General features: G+C 43.8%; 1 long non-coding RNA gene across 1 annotated transcript in view; it reads right to left on the bottom strand.

Moving 5' to 3' along the window:
• Positions 1-475: 475 nt before the first annotated feature.
• LOC123480878 (uncharacterized) overlaps positions 476-17,695 on the bottom strand; it is a 64,060-nt gene continuing 46,840 nt past the window's right edge. Inside the window, exons 3-4 of the long non-coding RNA XR_006657012.2 lie at positions 16,622-16,766; positions 476-7,324 (exon numbers count right to left, since the gene is read on the bottom strand). This is a non-coding gene — a long non-coding RNA (uncharacterized lncRNA). The remainder of the gene's footprint in view (positions 7,325-16,621; positions 16,767-17,695) is intronic.

A 17,695-nucleotide genomic window follows, 5' to 3' on the forward strand; every position in this document is an offset into this window, starting at 1 on the left:
ATGCATAGCCCCTACACCTGGTAGCATCAAAGAAGAGTTTTCTGAGCAGAGAGAGCTGGAGACTGTTAGGTCTGGGCCAGGGGTGTGTCATAGGCCTACTGCCTCCTTTTCTTTCCAACCTAGTAATAAATAATCAATTTGAAAGAGCTGACAAAGAGTGAAAAGTGAGCATGACATATTTATGAGAAGGACTTTTCCTGGGCTCCCTAAGAACTGTGTCTTGAGTATTTCAATAACATTAAAAGGATAAGGGAACACCTGTTTCATGTTACATGACCACAGCTTGCATCTATGATTAAATGGATCACACCCTATCAGGAACAACAACAACAAAAAATCATGAAAAGGAATGGCTTTGCAAATTAACCAGAATTTTGTATTATTTCTAATTAAGAAATAGAGAGAGACAGACATCAAATCTCCAGAGGATAGAAATACTTTGTTTCCAGTTGAGTTCTCCCTTTTTAATATTTTTTAATTTTTCAATTACAGTTGACATACAATATTATGTTAGTTTCAAGTGTACAATGTAGTGATCAGACATTTATATATCTAGTTGAGTTCTCATAAAAAGCTCCTGAATGTGTTTTCAGACATTGGAACAGAGTATCTTTATGATGGATTTTAACTATAGTTGGTATACAATATTTCATTGGTTATAGTAGTTTCAGTTGTAGAGTATAAGTGATTTGACACTTTTATACCTTATGACGGATTCTGTTAACCCTTTCACTAAGAGCTGATATTTTGGAATCACAACTTATTAACTTAGTCCATGCTTCCCAACTGTGATGACTTAAGTAGAAACAGTATTTGTCATCTTCATGAGCTAGTGTTTCCACTGAAGCAAATGGAATTAAGGGTTTGTTACTCGATCTCATAGCAAAGACTTTCCAACAGGCATGCACAGAATCATTGATCAATGTGCCCTGTCCTTGTTTGCATTGAACACGTTCAATTTACACCAATTAAAGAATGCTTGGTTTGGGTATTGAAGAATAATTAAGGGATGCAAATCCCCCAAGGGCTTCTAGAAATGACATCTGACTAGAATGGTGATTAAGGCATGAAGGCAGTCTTACTATTTGAATAGTTTGACTGATATACAAAATCATTACAATGTCTCTCCAGGAAAAGTGACATTAGGTCAATGTATGTACTTGCCTGGTCACCCTAAACAAATTTGACAAGTCTAATTTCAAGTAATTGCTCAGAGTTTATTGGCTGCCTCTGTCCCCACAAGGGCAGCTATCTGGACCACATCTTGTAATTGAGATACATCTTTAAACTATATGTGTCAACCCAATGTGCAAATATGCTGTCAAAAAAAGTGAAGGGTTGGTTGGTGACACTCTGGTGAATCATTTTCCAGTCACATTTCAACATGAAAACTTTAGCTATTATTCAACCTATCAACTAATCGCACCTCATCCCCTATAGGAGAGATTGACTTTGCTGGCTGCATCAGACTCTAGAGTTCATCTGAAGACCATCTCAAAGTGTAAGGGGGTGTAGGTTGAGAGACCCCAGAGCTCCCCATAAGACTAGCTTGGGGACTGGGCAAAGCAGCAGAGTTATTTTTGCATATCAATAACAGCAAACTAGTTTCCTAGCCTGTGTGGAGCCAGGGAGATGTGTATGACTTTAACCCATGATGTAACTGGAAGGCAGTTCCCTAGGTGACAGCGCCTGTGCTAGAGCTTGGAGATGGTTTGCTCCAGGCCAGGAGGCCATGCCTGCCCGGACTAACTATGGCAGCCAAGGCAAGCAGAAAAATTCGGGAGTGCTGGCGGGTGTAGCCAATTGTGGGAGGAGTCAGAAATGGGGTTATGGAGGATGTTCCAGGCTGAGATTTAAATTAAAGTTCGGCCGCCACCAGGGAAGGGAGACAATGCGGGGACAATGCGAGACCATGCCAGAAGAAAAGAGGTGAAAGGACTCTCACTGGCAGGCCATGAAGAAGTGCCACATGGCTTTGAATCAAGAACCGAAGACCACGGGCTACACAGCTGATGGTGCTAAGGACTGAAGGAAACCTGCCCAGCTGAGCACAGTTTACTGGGAGGAACTGGGAGTCCAGCTGAGCTACCGACTTCTATTTCTTTTCCTGAGATGCGGTACCCCTGACTGGCCTTGTTTAGCAAAGGGAGGCAGGACTGTGTGTGTGTTTGTGGGTGTTTTAGAGACTTTGAAAATTAATGGCAACATTCCGCCATTATTCTAAACCTGTATAACTTTTGAATAAATAGTTCACTTCCTCTTCACCAAACTCTAGCATTGAAAGCCACAATTCCTAACACCTGGAGGTGGACCAGAAGAACCATAGTATAAGGAGGGGGTTTGTTTTGGTAACAGTATCTGGTCCCCTCCCCAACAGCTTGATTGGCAACATTGTGATCCCTGGACCAGCAGCATCAGCATCACCTGAGGACTTGTTAGAAATGCAAAGCTGTGGGCCTAACCCCAAGCCTGCTGCATCTCTGGTGGTAAGAGCCTGCAATTAATGTTTTTAAAAGTCCTCTCAGTGATCTAAATTCCACTCAGTTTTGAGAAGAACCAATCTAGACCCATTGACTCACTTTATTGATGATGAAATGGAGGCCCCGAAAGTTAGGTAATTTGCCTAAAGCCATACACACAGCTCGAATGAGAATGGGGGCTAGAACTAATCATACTGTGCTCAACATATTTAATTCCTGACTTTTATTATTCAGTTCCAAACATTTTGCTGCCCTGCTTGTGTGTCAGTATGCATGTATACATGTTTGTGTGCATGTATGTATGCATGTATGTGTGTGCAGCCCTCAGCTTCTCCCTGAGAACATGTGCAGAATATTTCCTGGCAGATGTCTGAGTCTTCTTTTCCTCCTGGACACCAGAGTCAGGCACAGCCATTGGACTGACTAGTTTGTAGGGGAATCATCACATGGTCCAGATATTTTATTGCCAGTGTGAGAGCCTTCAGAGGGACCTTCCTCTGCCCACTCAGACATGAATGCACGGTAGAAAGCAACCCTCTCCTGCCCTGGGTTTCTGACCAATCATGATGACAGAGGCCCTACTGTCCCCACTGGGTGTGTAGTGAGAACAACAGGCGAGAATATCAAGCTGCTACTATTTGGGAAATGTTTGTTAGTACTCTATAACCCAGCATATCACAGGACCTTTTGGGACTTCTGGACAGTCTCCTTTCACTGTTAAAATTGAGTGATGCATAAAAAAGAGTGGAGAGAGAAAGGACCATCTTCCCCATTTAAAATATAACTGAACATAATGAGATTTCCGAGAGAACATAAGAATGCAAGCCAAATTTGAGTTACTAACCAAACAACAGATTTTGGATTTAATTTTCTGTTTTTACAACTCACTGACCTTTTGCCACTTAATCCCAGCCAACCACCCTTAAATCACAAGGAGCCTAGATGTCCAAGTGGAGGAAGTGAATAGAGTCAAAACTGAAAAATAAGGGAGGGCTCATCTGCAGGCGACACAAGCTGCCGATCCCAGTGCCACACGGAGCAGCTCAGCCAGACTGCTAAAGTGTAAGAAAGGGTTTCTTTCCAACTTTCCCTGGCTCCCAACAAAGGATAAAGCCTATTCGCATTGCTTGCTCCCCTCCCTCCCCACTCCTTGTTCTTTTCTTCCCAAGTGCCCACCACCCAGGTGAGGCTGTGCACGCAGCACTCCTCGTCCCTCTCCTGTTTTCTCCCTGGTCCCCCTATCTGTAGCAATGATGAGCCTATCAGCCATTTTATTCCAGGCTCCCTTTGCTGGGCAGAGGGTAAAATGTGCCTCTGAATGGGAAGGAGTAGACAGGGTGGATTAATGGCAGTGGGAGAAGGGTGATACAGCCCCAGCAGAACAAAACGAGGGCAACCCGGACAAAACAAAGCATCACAATAGATCATTTCTGAAAAGTCATCTGGGCAGCTTTGAAACCCAGGGCTGTGTGTTCCAGGGCAGTTTCACAGCCACAGGCTTTCAAGAGACATGAATGGGAAGGGAACAGTAACTCTTTTTCATACCTCTTTTCAGGGGTCTTGTCAGTAAGAGAAGGATTTACCATGGCATTCCCATACTTGTATGTGAGAAATTAGAAGTTTTCCCTTAAAAAGAACTTGCCTTTTAAACTGTCATAAATTGTGGTGATTTTATAGATTCACCTAAATTCCTTCTGCTTATATAACATTTTAAAATATGCATAAACACACGTGCACACACACAAACACACATGCACAAACATTTCCATCTTCTCCACTTTTCTCAGCAATATTTTATTCAGAAAACCTCCAACCAAAGAGATATTTCATCTTTTAGCTTGATAGAGGGCTTAGGTTTTGTACTCCACTGTTGCTTCATTTTACCACATTTTATCATAAGCCAGACTTTTTTTCTGACTAAAAAGACCTATCCCAGGAAATATTAATCACCATATATTGGGAAAGGGGGCAAATATTGGACCAAGCTGGTAAAAAATCAGAAGCAAAATAAAATAGGACATTCATTCATTCATCCATTGACTCAGCAGGCACTTTACCTAGTCTTAGGCCACTCCTAAGACTAGCCCTGATCACATGCTATTCAGAATGGTCTACTAAAAATAGCCAAGTTTTTCTAGAAAAGAGCTCAATAAAATGCCCCCAGTTGAAATGGCCTTGCCAGTATTTCAGCAGTGAACAGCACATCTCTGGCTTCCTCCTTTTCAGAAGCTGTAGTATTTGGCCATTTTAAATCTCATTAACCTTCCCTGTCAGTTTCAACAGGACAGAAATGGAGACCCAGAACGTGGAGTTCCCATGGCCACGACCGGGAAAAGTCAGGCTTTGGCTGTAGGCCAGTACCTTTGATGGGACTCCCCAGGCCTCTTCCAGGCGCTCTTTTTCGGAGCAGAGTAAAAAAGCACACACAAGGAAACCACAGGAAATCCAGCCGTGGGGACCCCACTCTCCCCTCTTCCCTCCTCCTGCCCAGGGGAGAGCCTGGCTCCCAGGCTGATTCCAGGGAGCAGCTGTGCTGATGGGCGGCCATTCTCCAGGGCCAGTCAAGCATGCCCTGATTCCCAGGGAACCCTTTGGGGTGAGACACAACCTTTGGGGTGAGAGATGGGCAGGAGGGGCAGGGAGAAGAAAAGAAAAAGGCAGATTTTCATCCTCAGCCTGTCTGTAAGGCAAGACTGGGGCACACTAACCATTCCTGACATGCAAAAGCTGAAACTTGGACTCCTTGCTAGATTTCTTAGATATGCAAAAAACTAACCCAACAAAAGAGAGTCTAACAATACACCCAACTCAGACTATTTCAAACCCCTATATTTCTTCTTCTCTGTTAAAAAAAAAACAGAGAAAGAGAAATTTCCTATTTCTGAAAACAGTGTTAAAAACCTCAGAAATTTGTAATGTATGTGTATCAAGTTCACACATCACACATCTAAATTTTCACAGTGTTATATGTGAATTACATCTCAATAAAGCTGAGGGAAAATAAAACGTTAGACAGAAAGCCCAATAATAACTACATTGACATCTGTAAGTCTGAAAACTGTATTGTTTCCATCCTGAAATAACTTGCTTCTTAATAATTACTTCAAAAGGAGTCAGGATATTGCTCTGTAAGACACAAAATCTCACTTATGAAAATTAATATATGAAGGAAAGTGTGGCTCTTAAATATGGACCTCATTTGCTTTATAAAATAATAGGTTGCCTTAATGGTCTGGGAAGTTTTATAAATTAAAATATTTCCATTTCCTTCTTCACTATCTCTAAACCAGAATTAGAAATTCCAAAGGCCAGGCTCCTTAGAGGCTTGCCCAAACCCTGTTACAACTCTCACAGCCCACAGAAATGGCAGTGCTCTGTGTGTCTGGGGAGACCCCTTCTCAGCAATCCAAAACTGCAAATGTTGACTGGATGATGTCACTGCTAACTCTAAACCAGCATTTCCCAACCTGCTTGGAACTGGACAGTATGGTACCTAAGAAACCCTCTTCCAACTTAACTCTTAAAACTACTGACTTACACTTATTATTTTTAACTGAATTCAAATATTATGTGATTAAAGAAATTCTTCTGTGACTTTTTAATACCCTTTCCCAACCTCCATTACCAGGAATACTATAGTCTGTGAAAACTGTAGGAATTGTTAGCTTTTCACAGTTATTTCTCCATAAAGCAATAAAAGTGATATTAAACAATAATCAAGTGAATTATACACACACACACTCCTTGTTAATCTTCAATAGGTTCCTAGTGTACTGAGAGTAAAAAGCCAAGACCAGCCTCCCACCTACATTGCCAGTTTCCTGTCGTGCCTCCCTTTGCTCTTCATTCTTATCTTCAATTCGTTGTGCTCAGGAAGTTCTTCCTTGTCCCAGGGCCTTTGCACATGCTCCCCTCTGCTCAGAATGGATGCCCCAATCTATGCACACCTGGCTCCGTGTCTTCCTTAAGAGCTCAGCTGAAACACCACCTTCACATAGAGGCTTCTCCTTCCCCTAACCTCTACCTAAAGTAGCTTTCTCTGGCCCATCTATTTCTATTTCAGCCCCAAGTTTATGGCCTTCACAACACATACTCTGGTCTGTAGGTATTTTAATTACATCTATCTACTTGCTTTAGTCTCTCTCCCCTACTAGAATATAGGCTTCAGGAGGATGGGGACATGGCTCTTTGGTTTACTGTCACTGGCAATTTGCACAATGCTTAGAGCTGGTGCTCAATAAAAATGTGTAGAAGACCCTGGCCATGTGGCTCAGTTGGTTGGAGTGTCATCCCATACACCAAAAGGTTGTGGGTTCAATCACCAGTCGGGACACATGCTTAGGTTGTGGGTTCGATCCCTGTCGGGGTGCATACCGGAGGCAATGGATCAATGTTTGTCTTTCACATTCATGTTTCTCTCTCTTTGTCCCTCCCTCCTTCCCTTCCTCTCCCCCTAACAATCAATAAGCATATCCTTGGGTGAGGATTTTTTTTAATGTGTGGAAGGAAGAAAAGTAGGAAAGAATGAAGGAATACAAGATATTGATTTGAAATCAGTGCTCTACTTCCCAGCTCAGGAATGTTCTGTATTATTCAGGGTAAGAACCTCCACTCTTCTATTAAACAGATCCCAAAATACAGTGGCTCACAAAATTGAATTGCCCTCTCTTTTACACAGTACTCTGGAGTTGCACATTCCAGGCTGGCCGGATTTCCAGTTGTGCACAGTGAAGAAGAGGCCCAGATTCTCCCTCTATGGTTGCTCCTCTATTCTCCTGGGGTGGCGCTCATCTGCTTGGTTTAATGGAGTTACCAGCACATCCAGGTTCCAGCCCACAGGAAGTCTAGGAAGAGGGATTTCCAGTTAGGATAGGAAACAGAAGTTGCACATACCACTCTGCTCACATTTCATAGGCAGTACTTTAGTCTATGTTCTGAAAGGAAGGTTGAGAAGTAGTCTCTAGCTAATTGGCTTCATGTCCAGAGAACAAATGAAATGGATTTGGGGGTAACTGGCCATCTGCCACATGTTTCTAGACACCTCTCTTAGTAGACAGTTTTCCAAGACCTGTCCCAGGGTAGGGGAACCTGTGTGGAGACTCTGTCTTTCATGGGAAGAGGAAGATCGCTCACCTAGGATCCCTACCACCCTTCAGAGCTCTTGGAGGCTGGAGAGGGGTGGCAGGGCCTCAGGGGGTGGTCACTGCAGCCACCGTGAGCACCGAGACACCAATATGACCAATCCTTCCTGTTGGCTGTGAAGCACAGAAACACTCAGATGCATTTCTGGTTTTGCATCTAAACTTTCGTGTTCAGTTTTTCACTCACTGTGTAAGAAGAACACGCAAAAAGCAATTGTCAGAGTGCCTGCTGCTCTAACGTGAGGCGAGGAAATAGATGGGCAGACCTCTTTGGTGTCCTCAACACAATCCCAGTGTAGCAGCTGAATTGATTGTTTCATAAGTACTTGTCCAGTCTCATTGGCTGGACTGCAAGCTCCCTGAAAGTAGTAGATACAATGTAGTGTTCCCACAGCTCATAACATCTGGCACAGTGACATAGCATGATATCCACTCAACTAACACTCCATTGAGTTACTGAAGTGGATATATCAGTAGCTTGAAGCTAGAACTACAGGACCCTGAAAAATAAATTAATTCAGTTGATTAGTCCCAAACATTGATTGAGTCAGGATTTCTTTTTTAAATAGCAAAAAAAAAAACCCTGCTTATGTGAACTGAATGACTAACTTACTATCCCTATGTAGAAGAAGCTGAAAGTGTTACCTAAAATTACACACTGGAACTTCTGGTAACTCAGGATGCTGCCTTCTGGGTGGTGTGTATTCCATGCCACAAACACCTGAGTTACTGAAACTGAAATCAATCCAGATTCTGTGTTTGGAGTTCCAGCACTTTGTGGACTGGCACATGTGCCTGACAAAAATCTGGGGAATGCTTAGCCTTCCATTCCTCTGAGACTGTTACCATTTTCCAAGAAAAGCTAAATAGCTCATTCATGTTTCACCCGCTGTTCTTCCAGGCTGGTTTCCTGAGGATAATTTTTAGCCAGACTGGTGTTTTCTTCTTTTTAATAGGCTGCTAGAAACTTAGAGTTGTAAACTTAAACTTATATTGAATGATTCTTGAGTGCATTATCAAATAAAGACTATTATCCTTATTTATTTATTACAGAGAAAGAAATGTACACATGAACAGTGTCTACTTAGGGGCTTTTGTTGCCAAATTCCCCTGGAATATGACTGAAATCCACATGAATCTCTCAGTGCTGTTTCTGAGGGGAGTTAACTAATAAATGCCATCACATAATAAAACTGTTATGTGTTGTTTCTTTCTGCATCACTCTCATCATCAAAAGAATGGGGAACTTCATATTTTGAAGGCTTTTTGCACAGGAAACCCTAGCATGGACTTAACACACACTGAAGTCTCTAGGGGGGAAATCTTGGAGTAGGCTAAAAAATTTAAACAGAGGAGCAAAGCCTCTTGATGGGATGGCATCCACCAGCGTCTTCCAGAAAGAAAGTGATAAGTATATAAACCACCCACAAATGGGGGTGCACTCCAGGCCATGAAGAGGAGCTGCCATGAGCTGCAAAGCTCAGAGCACAGATTCACTCCAAACCTAAGCAGTAAGCTTAAATGCAGGCAAGGAAAATACTTGGTTTGGCTTAAGTTGACACTCCAGGCCAGTGTGCAAGAATCTATGGAAGTTCTTTAGAAAGCAAAAAGGAGGCAGTCAACAGAGGTGGCTTGACAATGCTTCCCCCAAAGATAAAAGCTCCCTGAATCCAAAATGTTCATGGTGCTAAAGTATGAAGGTTAGATGAATTTTTTTAACTGCTGGATTTTATGTCCCCTATAGTCAACATGCATTTTTTCATAATTAGGAAAATTAAAAAATTAAAATTTAACCTTTAGAAAAAAAGATAAAGAACCCGTTCTTCAAGCTCATGAAGCTAACAAAGGCTTCTGAGAGGATTCCTGAATGGACTTTATCATGGAGGAGTAAAATGGGGTCTGGAGACATACAAGTGGCCCCGTGAGCACAGAGCAAGGGCAGTGCTGGCAGGGCAGACGGCAGAGCTGGACGGGAAGAGTCTCAGAGACCACACTGAGGTGCTGGGCCACCTTTTTGCAGGCTGCTGGCAGCTTGATGAACTGGTCTATGAATGGGCAGTTCTTTGTTGCTCCCCCACCCACTACATTAGGTGCTGAGGGTTAGCCAATCATCACAGAACACAACTGCTGCCTTCAGAGAACCTGCAAGAGAGGTGCCCTTGCTGCATGGTGTGTAGTGATAATGAATCACATGGCTTATCAAGAAGTAATTGAGTCACAGGGAGCAATGCAGCCTGAAGCCTGATGACATTTATTCCAAAACCATGCAGGTGACTACAAGCAGTATTGTGATAAAATTGGCATGAAAAAAAATGGCATTTTTCCCTGGCATTACCTTCTGACCTACTGTGCCGGCCTGGGGGATCCCAGTGGGGAACAGAGGGCCCATTCACACCGGTACTAGGGGAGACTAACGAAGGGTCTCTGTCCAGAGGTGTAGTTAGAGTTAAGAAAACCAAAGCTGTGCTGAGCAGTTACCACCCGTAGGCTTGAAGCAGCACTGGGGAGGGGTAATTCCCACTGACAGGAAAGTAACTGTGTCACCCTCAGGGTGGCAGAAGGTACTGGGGCATCAGCACCCTGACTTCACTGACCTGCTCCTCATCTTCTGGCTCCCTACCCAGCCAGACCCTGAAGGCAAAGAAGACATTGATGCCACCTATACTTACTTACCTCCCCAGGGTTCTCCACATAGCAGGGTGCAAAAGGAGAGAGAGGGGTCCAAGGGGCAAATGAAAAATGTCAAGCCCACGCACTATATATTTTACTCTTAAACATTCATTTCTTATTGTCTACCTGCCCCTACTAGAACATAAGCTCATGGAAGATGAGTACTAAGCTAGTCTGTTCCCTGCTGGGTCCCTAGTATCTTCACACGATGAGCACTCAGAGAATATCTGTTAAAGGACTGAATAGGAGCAAAAAAGAAAACCATTTGTCCAGTATTTAGCAGTAAGTAATTAATAAGACAAGCAGAGTTTCATATAAAGTAAAAAGGGTCCTTAACGGGCCGTTTCCCTATGGTAAACTCTTTCTTATTTTGACCGTTCTGCCCAAAACAAAAGAGTCTCATATATATACGAAGGAAAGTAGGGTGGGTATAAGGTTTGCTGAAAAATTATATTTATGCTTTGTTGGAAGTGAAGAAAAGTTTTGGAAAGCAGAATGAAGAATTTTAAATTGCCTTAAAAAAACATCTCCCTAGGTCTAGGAATGAGAGGAGAGTGGCCAGGATTATTAAAGAAACTCTATTAAACAGTGGAAAGATATGAGGTTGTAGGTTTCTAGGCCACAGGAGGTTTTAGAGACCAATGTTGTCTGGATTTGATGACAGGTAATGACATTAACTAATTAGAAAACTAATCACATTTGGAGCCATGAAAGCTGAGATCATGATAAGCATAATCAAATCCCTGACTTCAGGGCTTCAGGAATCAGAGGATAAGTTTTCTCCCCTAGCAAAGCTTGACCAGATGCCTTTTGGAGTCCTCTGTCTAAATAGTTTGGAAGCTACAAATATGAGTCAGAATCAGCATTCGGCATTTCAGTGCCCCGTGGCTGGACTGGCACTAACCAAGGGCACCATAGGGATGCTGTGTGGGTTCCCACTGGCTCAAGATGAGCTTGGCCCACCCAGTCATCAGGAGCTCCATCAAAGTAAGCACTGGCTCTCCACCATCTCTTCCCCTAAAAGCCTAAACTTGTACATACTTTGCCCCATCACTGGTTGTGTCGTTTTGGGGACAAATTCCAACCCATTAAAGCCTCAATTTCTTCTTCTACAAAGTAGAGATGAAAACATCAGCCCCCCTTGTCTCAGAAAATTGATGTGAGAATCCATGGAAGTAGAGTGTATTTTGCATGTTATAAACTGCTTGAATATAAGAAGTACTGCTAGTACTAAGCTAATGACATGCCCAACTACCTGTGATATGAATACCTCCATCATCATAAAGATGGAGAATCATTAAAATAAAGAAGCTGGCCACCTTCTAGTGGTCAGTAATGCCTCCTGCAGTTCCCCTCCCCCCACTTACTCTCTCTGGCCCCTGGGAGGCAAAGGAAGAAGCCAATCTTCAATGCATGTTCAGCCCTTTAAGCAGACAGCAGAGCAGTGGACTGTGCCTTAACACCATGGTCATTCTTCACATTCCTTAAGCCCGTGTAAAACTTCAAAAGAAATAAAATCCTAAATGTCAACACTATCTTCCAGTCACTTGGAAAATTATCTACCTCTATTTTCTCTCCCTTACCAATTCACTCACCCTCAGCTAGAGCTGTCGTTTGAGTTAAACCTCAATTTCAGAAACTAAGCAATCACTTAAAAAAGAGAAAAACATTAAGAGATCCCAATTTCAATTAACTCTACCATTGATTTTTGTGTAATTCCAGGGAAGGCATTATTCTTTGGGTAAAGTGGGGGCAAGGAACTCAAAGATTAATGAAGGTTCTGATGACAGTGGTGGGCAAGGACTGAGATATTTGCAGTCAGTCCTGTTCCTCAGACTCTGCTAAAAAGCAAACATACTAGAAAATGACCTGCAAGAGAGACTTGCTGAACTGCCCGTGACCATGGAGAGTCTGCCATCCAGGGTGAAGGCCTTTGGTTAATATTGTCTCCTTGTACTTTTCCATTTTAATGGAATTTATATATTTGGTATTTTCCACAACTGTGTGATTTGCTTAACTGGTCAGTAAAATGTGTATCCAACCTTGTCTGTTGTTTAAACTGCCATTGTTTCACAATTGTTGAATATATATTGATCAAAACAAGGGATCACTGAGTTAGCACATGCACACAGGCCTGCACACACACATGCTACATAAATACTATAGAGGAAACCGCTGATACAGATGTAACTTGTACTGTGTTGTGTCATTAAATGTCTATCGCAAGGGGGAAAGTCTGTGAAAACAGATTTAAAACAACAGGCAGTGTAATCAGATACATACACAGCATTCATCTCTGTCCCTTAGAAATATGATTTCAGCATAATGAACGAAGGGAAGGAGCTGATTGGAATCCATCTCTTCTGAGCAATAGAGTGAAACACTGAGAACCCTTTCCTTGGGGGTGTGAGGAAGAGTAGGGCCCACCTCTGTGATGACTGTGAGGAGGAGGAGAACCATTGTCATCAGTGGGAAAACTATTAGAATTGAGTCAAGGAAATAAAGTGTCTCTATAAATGATGCAATTTAGAGTTTTCTTTAAAAGGTTTATTCCAACTGTTGACTTTCTGATGGGGAGTTTGACCCTGCGTACACTCCAACAATTTTTGGGAAGCCCCTACTTTGGGCGGAGCAGAAGCTTCCCTTCTGTAGGGGTCAGTGATTAGACTTTTAAGGAAATACAAGGGGAATGAGTTGAAGCGAATGTCCCTCTCTAAAATAAAATGCAAAAAGTAAGGCTATTTTGCAAAATATAGCCACCCACTATAGCAGTAGACTTGTTGCTCATTGCTGTTGTCAAAAGGAAAGTGTCAATTTGTGTGTGGTGATATAGCTCTTTCACAGTGATGCGCCCGCTGACTTCTAGGAAGCAATGGTGTTGGTGAGGGAGCCTGACCAGGGTCACTGGGGCCCATGCACAGAGTGACCCTCACACACATGTGGATGATGTGTTGTGTGCCAGTCCAAGGCCTTTACCCTCCTCCCACAATCCTGTGAAGCAGGTTCCCTTTTACAAATAACGCAGAGATACCTGAAGTGACTAGCCCAAGACTACCTGGTTATTAGGTGCTAGGGAGGTACTCGCAGCCAGACAGCCCATTCTGAGATACCTTGAGCTGCTGCTCAAGTGAACTGAGTTTATCTGAAAGAAAGTCAGAAAAGTGGTGGGCTTTCAAAAAGGCAGGAAATGGTTTGGCTTAATTATAATCATTTCCAAAATAAACACCAAATGCTCAGTCCTCCCCCTCCATCACAGCAGAGTTCAACCTCTCCATGAGCACAGAGAGGCAAACGTCCTCCCTCTGCACAACCTCCCCGAATCTTCAACCTGAACCCTCCCGCACAGTGTCCCGGTCCCGGGACTGAGGGGACACTTCACAGACTGTGAGAACAAGGAAGGAGCAGTCACAGAGGCTGGCTCTGAGATCCTGGAAACTGACCTCCAGCAGCTCCGCCCCACCCCCCAGCCCTGTGAGTGGAAGGCAGGCCCGGCCTGAGGGCTTACCTCAGGGCAGCTCATTAAAGAATGCTTCTCTGTCTTCTACCCATCCTAATACAAATCTCAGTCCACAACTCAGGTAGATTAAAAAATAAAATTTTATAATTTATTATAATTTCTACCTAGCTTTATTCTTCAAGGGTGACAGAAACTCAGTCTTGGGGTCTTGCCTTCCCCTAAGTCATGGCTAAGTTCTGGGGATCTTCAGTTCTAAGGCTTGGTAGGGGAGAGGCCATCAGTGCTGGAGGTCATGTGTCTACTCAGTCAAGGCCTGAGATGTTATTCAATCCAGCCACTTGGTCCTCAGGCATCAGTTTGCCCAAGCTGTCCTGGACACCCTCTTGTTTCACCTTTATGGTCCCTTTCCAGGTGTCACGAGAACAAGGTCAGACCTGACTGATGTGGCTCAGTGGTCCGGGCATCATCCTGAAACTCAAAAGGTTGCCAGTTCATTCCCGGTCAGAGCACATGCCTGGGTTGTGGGCCAGGTCCTTGGCTGGGGACATGTGAGAGGAAATCAATCAATGTTTCTCTTGCACATTGGCATTTCTCTCCCTCTCTTTCTCCCTCCCTTGCCCTGCCTCTAAAACACGTAAATACAATCTCTCTAGTAAAAGAAATACAATCTTTTTAAAAAGAGAGAGAACAGGGACCAATCTCCCTCACTCTACACCCTTACTATCATAACTGAAATGTCCCCACAGACTTATTCTCTCAAGTCTTTAGCTGGGCCCTAAGGCCTTTCTGGTCCCCTAAGTTCCAAAGCTATAGAAAATCAAAGCAAGGTACTGAGCAAGGCTTATACTTGGCCAAATATCACAGAAACCCAACAACAGAGGCTTGACCAAATACAAATGTATTATGGGCCACAACAAAAAAAAATCTGGCACAGCGCTCAAAGATGCAACCAGGCACTTTCAATCTTCTGCCCATCCACTGTTCAGCAACGGCAGCTGTGCCCTGGGCATCACATGCTTTCTGAGCAAGAAAAAGCTGGATATGAAAGAAGTGTCTTCAAGAGGCCATGGCCTAACTTTTACAGGTCAGTGCTGGAGGCATATGCCCACTCCAATTTGTAAGGGGGTCTGGAAAGGTGAGCTTTTAGCTTTCTAGCCCCCATTGCAAGTAATTTCCAGTTACAAAGGAGTTAAAGAGGGGATTGAGGGATTGAGGGTGTCAACCTAAAGAATCTGCCACAACCAGGGGAAGACTCATTTATTATCACTGTCACTTCCTTCCCCCAAAGCAATGAGTAGGCATTGGCCTATTTGCTTGAATGAGGTCAAGGTGAAAAGAGAAACTAGATGTTAAATGTTGCATAATGTTTCATTAAATATTTTACCACCCAGGTTCGAGAACATCTGGATCTAGGTAGAGAGCCCAGAGGAAGTTCAAATGCTATTGGCACTTTAGCATAAACCAGATTCAGCAAACTAGACACTTAAGACCTTCAGTTCAAACTCCTACCACTCACAGGCTGCATGGCCAACAGCAAGAGCCTCTGTCCTTCCATCCCTATACTGCCTTGGTCCCAGAAACCTAGAAGGCACTCTGTGAATAGATGGGTCAAAAAAAAAACCCCTCCAAAACCCAAACTGCCCATGTTTGTGAACTGTAGAGGCTGGGCCAGAATGTGGCAGAGCCTCATTTCCTAACATATATGACATTAAAAGACCCCATCACAGAGGGAGAACCTACAGAATCTGAGCTATGTCATGCCAACTGTGGGCTACTCAGCTCCTTCAGGGGACCCAGAAGGCTCAGCTTCAGATGGTTTGGTCCATCTGCAGTGGTCTAAAGAACCCCTCCCTCTCCTACAGCTTCAAAATTATTTGTCTACCACATGGTGGAACAGAAGGTCTGAGCTGCCTGAGTCAGAACATTAGGTCTGCTACCCTACAGCGATAGGAAAGTTACTTTGAACCGAACCTTAATTTCTTTATCTGAACACTGTAATATCTGCCTTGAAGAGTTGCAGCGAAGATGAGACATAATGTATGTAAAGCGCCCATCCACACTGAACGTTAGAACGGCTCTTCTTACAGAAGTTCCTGGAGACTTGGATTGGACCAGAAACAGAGCCCAGATTGGTGCTGCCTGATAAGAGAAAATGTTTCCACTCAGGGATATTTCCACCAGGCTGGAAGGTGCTCCAGAACTGGGTTTGGTTGGTGGGTGGGTTGTTTTGTGGAAGGATAGTGGTAGGGCAGGTTGAGTGAGGACACTCCTCAGGTGAGCATGGCTGATGGGTACTGACCTCTGTTCTGCATGAAACTATGGATATGTATCTACATTCCATGACAGGGGATGGCATTTTGATCTCTGCCCATGGAAATGCCACTTACAAATTGATGAACTGTTTGGGGCTCTTAGGGCACCTTTAATATTAACATATGCTTCCATATAGTCATTTATACCCCAGTGTAAGAAGAGGGCATTTTACTCAACATTCTGTGTGGTACCACTAAAAATAATACACAGACCAGACTGGCAGCTGTCAAGAGGAGTTGGGGAGGGGAAAGAAGGTGAAGGGATTAGACAAAGAACATATATACATAACCCATGGACACAGGCAACAGTCTGGGGACAGCCAGAGGGAGGGGGTTTGGGGGATAGGAGGAGGGGCATAAACAGGGTGGGAGGGAATGAGGGCATCTGCAATAGTTTCAACAATAAAAATAAAGAAAAAACAAATTTTTAAAAAATTATGTACTTGACAAAATTTTAAGTTAAATAAAAATAACATTCATTAAGTTAAATAAAATAACTAGCTACATTCGTGATATAAGCACCAAGGAGGCAAGTCTCTTGTGTGCCCAGGCAGACCATACCTGGAGTTCTAGTGCATTCTGTGAGCATCCCTGTAAGGCAGGGGGACACACGTGCTTCAGGTCCAGAGGAGAAGCTGGCATGGCCACCAGCCACAAAGACAAACTCCTTGTAAGGCCCAAGTTGAGGAAACAGGGAGCGCCTTGCCTGGTGGGGGAAGAAAGAATAAAAACTGTCTTCAAATATTTGGAGATTTCATGTGTAAAAATGAGCCTTATTTCATGTACATCAGGAAGTAAGACTGAAGCCAACTATCATGGAGTGCTCCATGGTATCAGGTCTTGACCCAGCTGAAGGCAGAGACTTCAGTTACTACATTTGAAGACAGACACACAGCCCTGAGCCACAGTGAGCTCTAGAGCCAACGGTGTTCCAGGCTGGGGAGTGCATGCTTGCTGAGGAAATCATAGCATACCAGCCTCACAGGGCTGGGAGGAGGACCAAGGAGACCACTGTTTCAGACCCCGTTTCATGCCACCTCTCAGGCGGTAACTTGGCCACACTGCTCTGGACTGTCTCCTCTTGTTTCACTCCAGTTTCTGTACCACAGACTTCCTAGGGCACAACCAATGCAGCCTCTTCCCAAATCTTCTTGTCTGGTCTCTGCCCTCCCACCCCAGGGCTTCCTGCTTCCCCTGAAGCATTAGACACTCCAGTAAAACTCAGGGCCCAACCATGCTCAGTCCAGAGGTTAGAGGGGAAGTAAAAGGGTATTAATGTCTCATCATGAAAACCATCGACAAATCAGAGGTTGAAAGTGGCAAGTTCTTTTCCCTTCCTTCCTCTCCCACCACCCAGGATATCATGAGACAGACCTACCAGTTCATGCTCTGAGAGTATGGTCCCTGTATTAGTTTCTTGTGGTTACTGTTACAAATTGCCACAGATGTGGGGGATTAAACCACAGAAATGTGTTATCTTACAATCCTGGAGGCCAGCCATCTGCAGTTAACAATCACAGGTCCACACCAAGGTGTCAGCAAGGGCTTTCCTCCCTCCATAGGCTCTGGGTCCCTTCCTCACCTCCTCTAGCTCCTGGTAACTGCTGATATGCCTTGTCCTGTGGCCACATGACT

This window comes from Desmodus rotundus, chromosome 5, assembly GCF_022682495.2.
Source record: "Desmodus rotundus isolate HL8 chromosome 5, HLdesRot8A.1, whole genome shotgun sequence".
In the NCBI taxonomy this organism is placed as follows: Eukaryota; Metazoa; Chordata; class Mammalia; order Chiroptera; family Phyllostomidae; genus Desmodus; species Desmodus rotundus.